We start from the raw sequence: 9,603 nt of genomic DNA on the forward strand, positions 1-9,603 counted from the left end.
AAGGTCTTAATCTCCGTGTCTGTGACTGTTATCTCTGCCACCGATGCCTATAAGGAGTACAAGAGCCTGATGGCCTCCTCGTCCCCACCTGGGAGCCTGGGAGGTGTCCTGCTGTCATTCTGCACGTGTCATTGCACCTCCCTTCCCACATCATCCGCATGGAAGAGCAACTTGGAAGACATCATCCTGATTATGGAACAGGTCATCCTGAGTGCCATTATGTGGCACATGAAGAACAACCAGGCGATAAGGCGCAGTCAGCATGGGTTCACGAAAGGCAGGTCGTGCTTGACAACCCTGATCTCCTTCTAAAATAAGGTGACCCGATGAGTGGATGAGGGAAAGGCTGTGGATGTTGTTTACGTGGAGTTTAGTAAAGCTTTTTGACACAGTTTCCCACAGTGTTCTCCTGGAGAAATTGGCTGCCCATGGCTTGGATGGGCGTACACTTCGCTGGGTGAAAAACTTCTGGGACAGCCGGGCCCAATGAGTGATGGTGAATGGAGTTCAATCCAGTTGGTGGCCGGTCACGAGTGGTGTTCCCCAGGGCTCAGTACTGGGGCCGATTCTCTTTAAAATCTTTATCAATGATCTGGACAATGGGATCGAGTGCACCCCAAGTAAGTTCACAGATGACACCAAGTTGGGTGCGTGTGTCAACCTGCTCGAGGGTAGGAGGGTGTTGCAGAGGGACCTGGACAGGCTGGATCGATGGGCCGAGGCCAAGGGCATGAGGTTCAACAAGGCCAAGTGCCAGGTCCTGCACGTGGGTCACAACAACCCCATGCATCGCTACAGGCTTGGGGAGGAGTGACTGGAGAGCTGCCTGGCAGGAAAGGACCTGGGGGTTTTTTGGTTGACAGGCATCTGAATATGACCCAGCAGTGTGCCCAGGTGGCCAACAGCATCCTGGCCTCTATCAGGAACAGTGTGGTGAATTGGACCATGGAAGTAATCGTCCCTAGTCACTAGTTCAGGTTGCTCCAAGCTCCTGACCTTGGACACGTCCAGGCATGGGACATCCGCAACTGCAAGCCATTGCCCCTTGTTCTGCTAATTACAGGCCTTGCTAAAAAGTCTCACTCCATCTTTCTTGGCCTATGACCACTGTGATTTCACCTGCAAACACCGTGGAGAGAGCCCAGAGATCTCCCAAGACAGGGTTTGGAGGCCTCAAGCACTTGACCAGTATCTAGAGGCTGAGAGCCCTGGGCTCAGTGGTGTGGAGACTGAGGACGGTATAGGAGGAGCCTGAGCGTGCTGGAAGGGTGCTTTCAGAGCTGGTGGAGCTTTTCTTCGTAGTGGAAAACAGCATGAAACAGTGGAAAACAGAAAGAAATATTGCCACGATGGGCAAGCAGGGAGGTGCAGGCTGGCCACGAGGAGAAAGAAACATCACTCCAAGGGCAGTGCTGTGGTGCAACGCGCCACCCAGAAGGACTCTGGATCAGCCCAATGCTTTGTGTTTCAAGGAAGAGCCAGGGAGGATGGAGAGATCTCAGCAAAGGAAGGTGGCAGCAAGGTGGGGCAGCCGGGTGGATGACTGCAGCCTGCAGGGAAAGAGGCAGAGGTGATGGGACGCCGTAGGACAGCCTGTGGTGTAGAAGACACAGGGATGTGGCAAAGCTGAAAGGCCCCTAACAGAGCCAGCCTCTTCGTGTCTTGGGCTACGGCTGTTGTCTCTGCCACTGATGCCTATGAGACAACCAGTCCTTCCAGCACTGCGGTCTTGTTGCCTCCTTGTCCACACTCAGGAGCCTGGGAGGTGTCGTACCCTAGTCCTGCCCTTGGCACTGCATATCTCCACATCCCACTGTGCCAGGAAGAGCCCTGAGGAAGGAGTGAGGGAGAGGATCTCCCTTCCTGGGGGCTGGGGGTCAGGCCTTGGCCCTTTGGGCGATGGAGTCAGGGCTTGGCCCTTTGCACTAATGAAACACATCCAGGTTTACCCAGCATGAGAGTCACCTTCAACTTGCTTTTCCCGACCTGTCATCACTACCTCCAGTTTTCTGCTCTAACCAGACCCGGGGGGCAATTCCTCAGTGGTGTCCCTCAGTGGGACCCATCAACAACACAAGAAACTTTGGAGTTTGAACCCGACTTTGGCTCCTTGAGAGGTTCCTTCAACTTCCTCGCAGCGTCTGACGTTCACGGACTCAGCCTCGAACCCACCGGAGGGGGTCTCTCCAGTTGCTGCCCCCCCAGAGAATCACAGAAGATGCCGAGTTGGAAGGGACCCACAAGGCTCAAGTCCAACTCCCAGCTCCTCACGGAAGCACCTGAAACTGAACCATATGACAAAGACCGATGTCCAGATGCTCCTTGACCTCTGGCAGGCTGGGTGCCGGGACCACTCCCCTGGGGAGCCAGCGACTGACCACCCTCTCAGTGAAGAGCCTTTGTCTCACATCCAGGCGGAATTTCCCCCGATGCAGCTTCGTTCCATTTCTTCGTGTCCTGCTGCTGGTCACCAGAGAGAGCAGATCAGCACCTCCCCCTCTGCTGCCTCCACTCGTGTCCACACGCGTGTCCATTCACCTCCCCGCCTGTCTACGCGTGTCCACACACCCCCGCAGGCTTCCACGCATCTCTGCACACGTGTCCACACACCTCCACATGCCTCCACTCCCAACCACATGCCTCCACACGTGTCCACTTGCATGTCCGCACACCCCCACAGGCTTCCACGCATGTCTGCACATGTGTCCACACGCCTCCACATGTGTCCACATGTGTGTCCACACGCCACCACTCCTGTCTCCACACGTGTCCACACACCCACATGGGCTTCCACACGTGTCCACATGTGTCCACACACCTCCACACGTGTGCGCTCTTGACCACAGGCCTCCACACGTGTCCACACGCGTGTCCACACACCCCCACAGGCTTCCACTCCGTTCTCCACACGTGCCCACACGCATCCACATGTGCCCACACACCTCCAGACGGCTCCACACCCCACTGTGCGTGGCCACACACATGTTCACACACCTCCACATGCCTCAGACCGACCCCCCCACACCATCTTGGTGCCCCCCCCACGTCCCCTCCTGTCCCCCGTGGGGCGGCCCCCTCCCCGACCCACCCGTGTCCCCACTGGGGGCGATCTCCGTGTGTCCCCCCCCGCCTCCTGTCCCCACCCACTAGGGTGTATCCCTGCCCCCCCCCCGGGTATCTCAGTGTCCCCCGTGTCCCCAGTGGGGGTCCCCGTATTTGTCCCCCCCTCTCCGTGTCCCCCCCAAAAGGGTCTCCCCCTGCCCCCCCCCGGGTATCTCAGTGCCCCCCGTGTCCCCAGTGGGGGTCCCCGTGTTTGTCCCACCCTCCACCTGTCCCCCCCAAAAGGGTCTCCCCCTGCCTCCCCCCCGGGTATCTCAGTGCCCGCCGTGTTCCCCGCGGGGGGGGGGTGTCCCTGTGCCCCCCCCGACCCCCCCTGTGTCCCTGCAGGCTGAAGGGGGCTTTTGGGGGGGCCCTGGGGCTGCTGGGGGTCGAGTTCGTCGAGTTCTTCTCAGGGGTCTCCATGTTCCGGCCTGGGCAGAGCCTCTTCTGTATCTTGGGGGGGCCCCAAAACCCGGGGGGGGGGACACACCCTAAAAATGGGGGGGGCCCTAAAACTGGGGGGGGAGGGGCCTAAAACTGGAGGGAGGGGAGGGGCCTTAAAAGGGGCAGGGGGGAGATGCCCTGAAATGGGGGGGGGGGACCCAATAAAGCGGGGGAGGCCCTGAAACGGGGGGGGACCCCGAAATGGGGGGGACACACACACAAAACATGGGGGGTGACCCTGAAACACGGGGGGGGGGCAAAATATGGGGGGGGACGAAACATAAGGGGGGACAGGGCCCAACATGGGAGGGGGGCCAAAAACTGGGGGGGAACCCAGAAGGTGTGTGCGGGGGTCCAAAATGAGGGGGGGACCCCTGAAATGAGGGGCAAGACACCCTAAAACCGGGCCGGCTGCCATCAGGGAGGTTCCTCCCCCCGTCCAAAGGTCACGGGGGGGCCCTGCCAGGCCCGGGGGGAGGCGGGTTTCGCCCAATTCCGCCCTGTGGGGGGGTGCCCGGGGGGGGAGGGGCCGCCCCCCCCCCATTTTTGGGGTGATTTTCCCTGACGTGGGGCAGCGCTGGGGGCCCACGTGGCGGCTGCCCTGGGCCTGGCCCTGGCCCTGCTGGAGGACTGGGACAGCGGCTCCTTCTGGCTCCTCTTCGGCCTCTGCAGGTGGGTCGCGGGGGGACGGGGTCTTTGTTGGGGTGTCCCCCCCCGCTTACACCTGACACCCCCCATTCCCCCCCCCGCCCCGCAGTGTCACTCCTGCTGTCACTGAGGCGCTGCTGCTGGTCTCCATTCTGGGGTGCAGGAGAAGAGCCCTCTGAGCCCCGGGGGGGGGGTTGTCGGTGTCCGTACCCCCCCCCCCCCCGAACCCCCCCGAGGGTCCCCAATATGCGCTGACCCCCCCGGCGTGCCCCCGAACCCCCCCTTCCCCCCCACCGCCCAACTTCCACCGCCGTGTTGAGAAATTAAAGGGTTTAGCGCGGGAAAGCGCCGGCGCGCCACGGCTTTGGCGCAGAAAGACGGGGCGGTGGCCCCGCTCCTCATGCAAATGAGAGCCGCGGGGCAGGCTGGGAGCGCGCGAGAGAGAGGAAGGAGGGATTTTTTGGGGATCGGGAGGGGGATGAGGGAAGGGGATGGGGGGAGACGGCGGGGGGCGTCAGGGGAGTGCGAGGGGGGCGGAGGGAGGGGGGGGGTAGGGCGGGTCGCCGTTGGGTAGGGGGTGGTGGCGGATGCCCGCCCCCGCGGGGGAGGGTGGGATAACGTTAGCGTGGTGCAGTGTGATTCTTGTTTTGCGGTTGGTGAGTGCTGAGTGTGGCACGATGAGGTGTGGTTACATGTCCGTGAGAGGTGTGGGGGTGGGTTAAGCGCTGTTACAGGTCGCTCCCGCGGAGTGTCAGGTTCTCGCTGGGGTGGGGGTCAGCGGTGTGTGCCGTGAATGGCCGCCTGTACGCGTAAGGGGGCCGTGCGACGGGGGAGCCGCGTGTGTGACGAGGCTGCGGGCAGGAGGGACGCTTCTTGTGCCCCATACATCCCCCACCCCATGGACATCTGCTCTGCCCCATAGGTCCCCCCTTGCCCCATACGCCCCTCCTTGTGCCCTCCACTCTCCGCACTGGGACCCCACTCGCCTGGTCTCTGGTTTCTCCCGTTTCTCCCAGTTTCCCAGTTGGCAGCTCCCAGCCCCGCAACGCTGGGAGTCCCTCCCCTCGCGTTCCCCCCCCCTCCCCGGGGACCCTCCGGTGCCCCCCGGGAATGATCCCCCCACAGCCAACCCCCCTGAAGACGGGAAATCTTGGAATCCTGGAATCATTTGGGTTGGAAAAGATGTTGAAGATCCTCAAAGGAGGATATTTGTGACCGTTCCTCAATAGCTACGGGGCGGGGGGCAGGAGGACGGGGCCCAGTGACAGGACAAGGGGCAACGGGGACAAACCGGGACACAGCAAACAAGGAAAATTTCGCTTGGAGGGAGATGGAGCTTGGGGACACGGTGCCTAGAGAGTGTCCTTCTCCAGAGATATCCCAACCCTGCCTGGAGCGGTCCTGGCCCACCTGCCCCGGGTGACCCTGCTGTGGTGGGGGCTGGATGATGGTCGCCGAAGGAGACGGAGGAGAGGGAAGTGGGGGGGTGAGGGCATGGGAAAGGGCCCATGGGAAGGAGGGGGACGTGGGGTTTTGGGGACCTGGGTTTTGGGGATGTGGGGTTTTGGGGACATAGGGTTTGGGGGACGTGGGTTTTTAGGGACGTGGGTTTTAGGGGCAGATTTTGATGGATATGGGGTTTTGGGGATGTGGGGTTTTGGGCCATAGATTTTGATGGATGTGGGGGTTTGGGGACGTGGGGGTTTGGGGACATGGAATAGTGATGGATTTGGCAGTTTTGGTCCATGGTTGGCCTCGATGATGTGAAAGGTCCCTTCCGACCTGGGCAATTCTGTGGTTCTCTGGGGCGGAAGAAGCTGTTTCTGCAGCGGCCCCCAGTCAGGCAGGAGTGTGTCTCCCCTCCTCGGCGTTGGCGGGGGCTGGATGATGGTCTCCAAAGGAGATGGAGGAGAGGGAAGGGTGTGGGTGAGGGCATGGGAAAGGGTCCACGGGAAGGAGGGGGATGTGGGGTTTGGGGACGTTGGTTTTTGGGGACATGGGCTTTAGGGACATCGATTTGTTATGGATATGGGGTATTGGGGGACATGGGGTTTTGAGGGACGTGGGTCTCTGGGGACTCCTCCAATGGTTGGGGCTCTCTCTGGAACCCAGATGCCATTTGTCCTCCCTCTCGTGGCATGTCGACACTGAGGCTTTTCCCTGGGGAACGCTGGCTCCAAGGTGCCATCCCCGAGCCAGAGGTGGCGGATGGGCAGCGCTGGGGACAGGTGCGGGGCCACCACAGCCCAGGGAGAAGAGCTGCCTCGGGGACTAGCGGGAGAGACCCAGCGAACGCCAGCCCTTCCTGGGCCCCCCCCTCCAAAAGGAGGGAATTTCCCCCCAAAATGGTGGGGAATTCCCAGGAGAGGTTGTGAGCTCAGCCTCCAGCACCGCGCGCGGAGCCGAGGGGCGAGTTCCAGCCCGGCTCCCATGGAGCTCTCTCCCAAGGGGGACCCATGACGAGCCCGCGCCAGCGTTTCCGTCCTGTGCCCCCCATCTCTCCCCGGCCCCCTCCTCTCCCAAGACGGTCTGTCCCAGTTGGCCACTTCCAGCCCCCCCGGGGGCTCCTTGGAGCAGCCTTTTTGGGGCGGTTCCGACTGCAGCCAGCGCCAAACCCCGCTCCCGGACATCGGAGGAGCCCCCCGGCGGGGACGGAGCTGGGTCACAAATCCCTGGGGGATTCTCCGGGTTCCCGAGGCTCCTCCCCAACCCGCGATGCCCCAGAGAAGGGGGTGGGCTGGGGGGGGGGGCGGTTCGGGAAGGCAGGTGGCCAGGCGTGGGGCTCCGAAATGGCCTGGGAACCCCCCAGAGGGCTGAGTCCGTGGGGCAGGAGCCCAGAGGTCCGGGCCGTCCCTCCACGCTCCTCTCCTGCCCCACACCACGGGGAGAGGGGCCACGGAGGGGGGGCCATGCGCAGGCAGACGCGGAGCGAAGCTTTGCTGAAGGAGTTTATTGATGGCGAGAGGGCAACGGTCCGGGGCTCCCGGGGCTCGGGGGGGGCCATCCAGGGATGATCATCTCCTCGTGCTGCTGCGGGGGGACAGGACGAGGGTGTCACCGCTGGTTCCAGTCCTGGAAGACAGAGCCCGGCGTGAGACCCTCCCGGCGTGTGCCGGGCCAGGAGAGCGGCCGCGTCCCCCCCGTCTCCCCACAGAGCCCTGGGGACGGAGAAGGGACCTGGAGCCCCCCACGCACCCAGGGCAGGACCTGGCTCTCCTGAGCCCCCCGGGGCACCCCCAGCCCCTCGCCCGGCGTGGCCTTACCCGGGGACGCCCCGAAACCTCCCCGAGCCCCGCCCGGCCCCCGCGGGCATCCTGGGGGGCACCAGAGCCCCCCGCCCGGCCGCAGCGGGGCCCCAGGCAGTCCGTGCAACCCCCCCGGGCGCGGGGACTGGCAGGGCAGCAGCTGCGTCCCGCTGGCCCGGGACACGCGTCGCCGCCGTCCCCTCATTGTCCCGCTCCCGCGGCCCCGGTGGTCCTGGCCCCGAGGGCTCGGGGACCCCCTGGGGTCCAGGACCCTCTGTGGGGCTGGAGCGGCCGGGACGTCACTCACCTAGGCCTCGGCCGCCTCAGCCATGCGTCTCTGGCGCGCCAGCTCCAGCAGCTTCTCAGCCTGGGGGGCCTGGGGAGACGGGGGGGTCAGGGAGGCGCTGGGAAAGCCCTGGGGGGGCTGGGGGCGAGTGGGCTCCCAGTGCGGGCACTGAGGGGGATTGGGCTCCCAGTGCAGGCACTGGGGGGGAGTGGGGCCCCAGTGCAGGTACTGGGGGGGGAGTGGGGTCCCAGTGGAAATACTGGTGGGAGGGGGTGGGTTCCCAGCGCAGATACTGGGGGGGGTGAGTGAGGTCCCAGCGCAGATACTGGTGGGAGGGTGTGGGGTCCCAGTGCAGATAGTGGGGGGCGAGTGGGGTCCCAGTGCAGGTACTGGGGGGCAAGTGGGGTCCCAGTGGAGATACTGGTGGGAGGGGGTGGGGTCCCTGTGCAGGTACTGGGGGGGCGAGGGGGGGTCCCAGTGCAGATACTGGGAGGGAGTGGGGTCCCAGTGCAGACAGTGGAGAGTCGATTGGGGTCCCAGTGCAGGTACTGGGGCGCACTGGGATGCTCTGGAGCATGGTGGCCATGGGAGGGAGGGTCTGGGGGCAGCAGAGCTGGCTGTACCTACCGCAGCCCTCTTCACTCGCCCGAAGTCGATTCCCCCCTGTGGAGAGACCGTGGGGTCGCCCGGGTCACTGGGATGTCCCCAGCCCCGGCGAGCAACTGGGGGACCGAGCGGCCCCCCCAGTTCCGCAGACTGGGCGCCCTCCCAGCCCACCCGCCGCTTACCCCGATGCAGTAACCTCCGCTTGCTTCGAAGGCCTGGGGAGAAAGAGCGCAGCAGGGGCTGGAGGGGACCATGGTGGGGCCGGGGGGGACAACACAGGCTCCCCTCGGCCCCAAGGCTTCCCAGGAAAAGGCCTTCTGCTGCCCCCCAGCACCATCCCCCCCCCAGGTTTCACCTCACACGAGGACCAGGGGTGAGGACGGAGATGAAGGAACCACGGGGAGTTCAGGAGCCCCAGAGAGGACGGGGGCGGGGGGTGGTGGGGACACAGCGATGGGGCACGGGGGCGGTCGGTGGGACCCCCGAGGGCCGGGGCCGGGGGCTCTGGAGGGCCGGGGGGGCGTGGGACGGACAGGAGAGGGAAGGAGCCCAAGCGGAGGGGCCGTGGGGGCTCCGAGGCGGTGGCTGGTGGGGGCAGAGGGGGGAGGAGAGCGGAGGAGCACAACGAGGGGACGGCGCAGGGAGACGGTGGGGTCGGGCAGGGGCTGCAGGGACACCGCTGCCGGGGAAAGGGGGGAAGGCGAAGGGCTGAGGGGGATGAGGGGAAGAAAGACCTCGGCAGCGACGGAGAGGTGGGACACGGAGCGTGTCGCCGGGGGGAGATGGCAGCGGGGCCCAAAAGGACGGGACTCGGGGGTGGCGGGGGGGGATGGGACGGATGTGGGGGCGCCGAGACGAGAGGCCAAGCCAAGGGCTTTCGTGCCCCCCGCTGCGGCGGAGCCGGCATCCCCCAGCCCGGCCCCGGCCCGCGGCCCTGGGGACCCACCTGGGCATCCTCCGGGGTGCAGAGCAGGACGGCGAAGAGCAGGGCCAGGCTGAGCACCGCCACCTTCATCTTCCTCTGCCGTGCGGAGAGTCCCGGCTGCAGCTGGGGAAGGTGAAGGGGCAGATTTATCCCCCCCGGGACTCCTGCTCCTCCCTCCCCGCCCCGAGAGCCCCCGGGGCAAAGCTGGCCTTGGCAGAGACACTGGCCCTGGCCACCAGCCCAGCCCCGGCACAGAGTCACCTCCGTCCCGGCACCGGTCCAGCGTGGGCATGGGGCAGCTGGGCAGGGAAGGGCCCCGGCACCGGGGGGTGGCTGGAGGGGGCGGCCGG

The 9,603-nt window shown here is 64.9% G+C and overlaps 1 long non-coding RNA gene across 1 annotated transcript; it reads right to left on the minus strand.

Moving 5' to 3' along the window:
* Positions 1–7,126: 7,126 nt before the first annotated feature.
* On the minus strand, positions 7,127–9,396 carry LOC141736727 (uncharacterized). Its single transcript, XR_012585051.1, has 5 exons — positions 9,275–9,396; positions 8,511–8,543; positions 8,350–8,385; positions 7,744–7,812; positions 7,127–7,263 (listed from the first exon to the last, which is right to left on the minus strand). It is a non-coding gene; the product is annotated as an uncharacterized LOC141736727 (long non-coding RNA).
* Between the last annotated feature and the right edge of the window lie 207 nt (positions 9,397–9,603).

This window comes from Larus michahellis (genome assembly GCF_964199755.1).
Source record: "Larus michahellis chromosome W unlocalized genomic scaffold, bLarMic1.1 SUPER_W_unloc_2, whole genome shotgun sequence".
Classification (NCBI taxonomy): Eukaryota; Metazoa; Chordata; class Aves; order Charadriiformes; family Laridae; genus Larus; species Larus michahellis.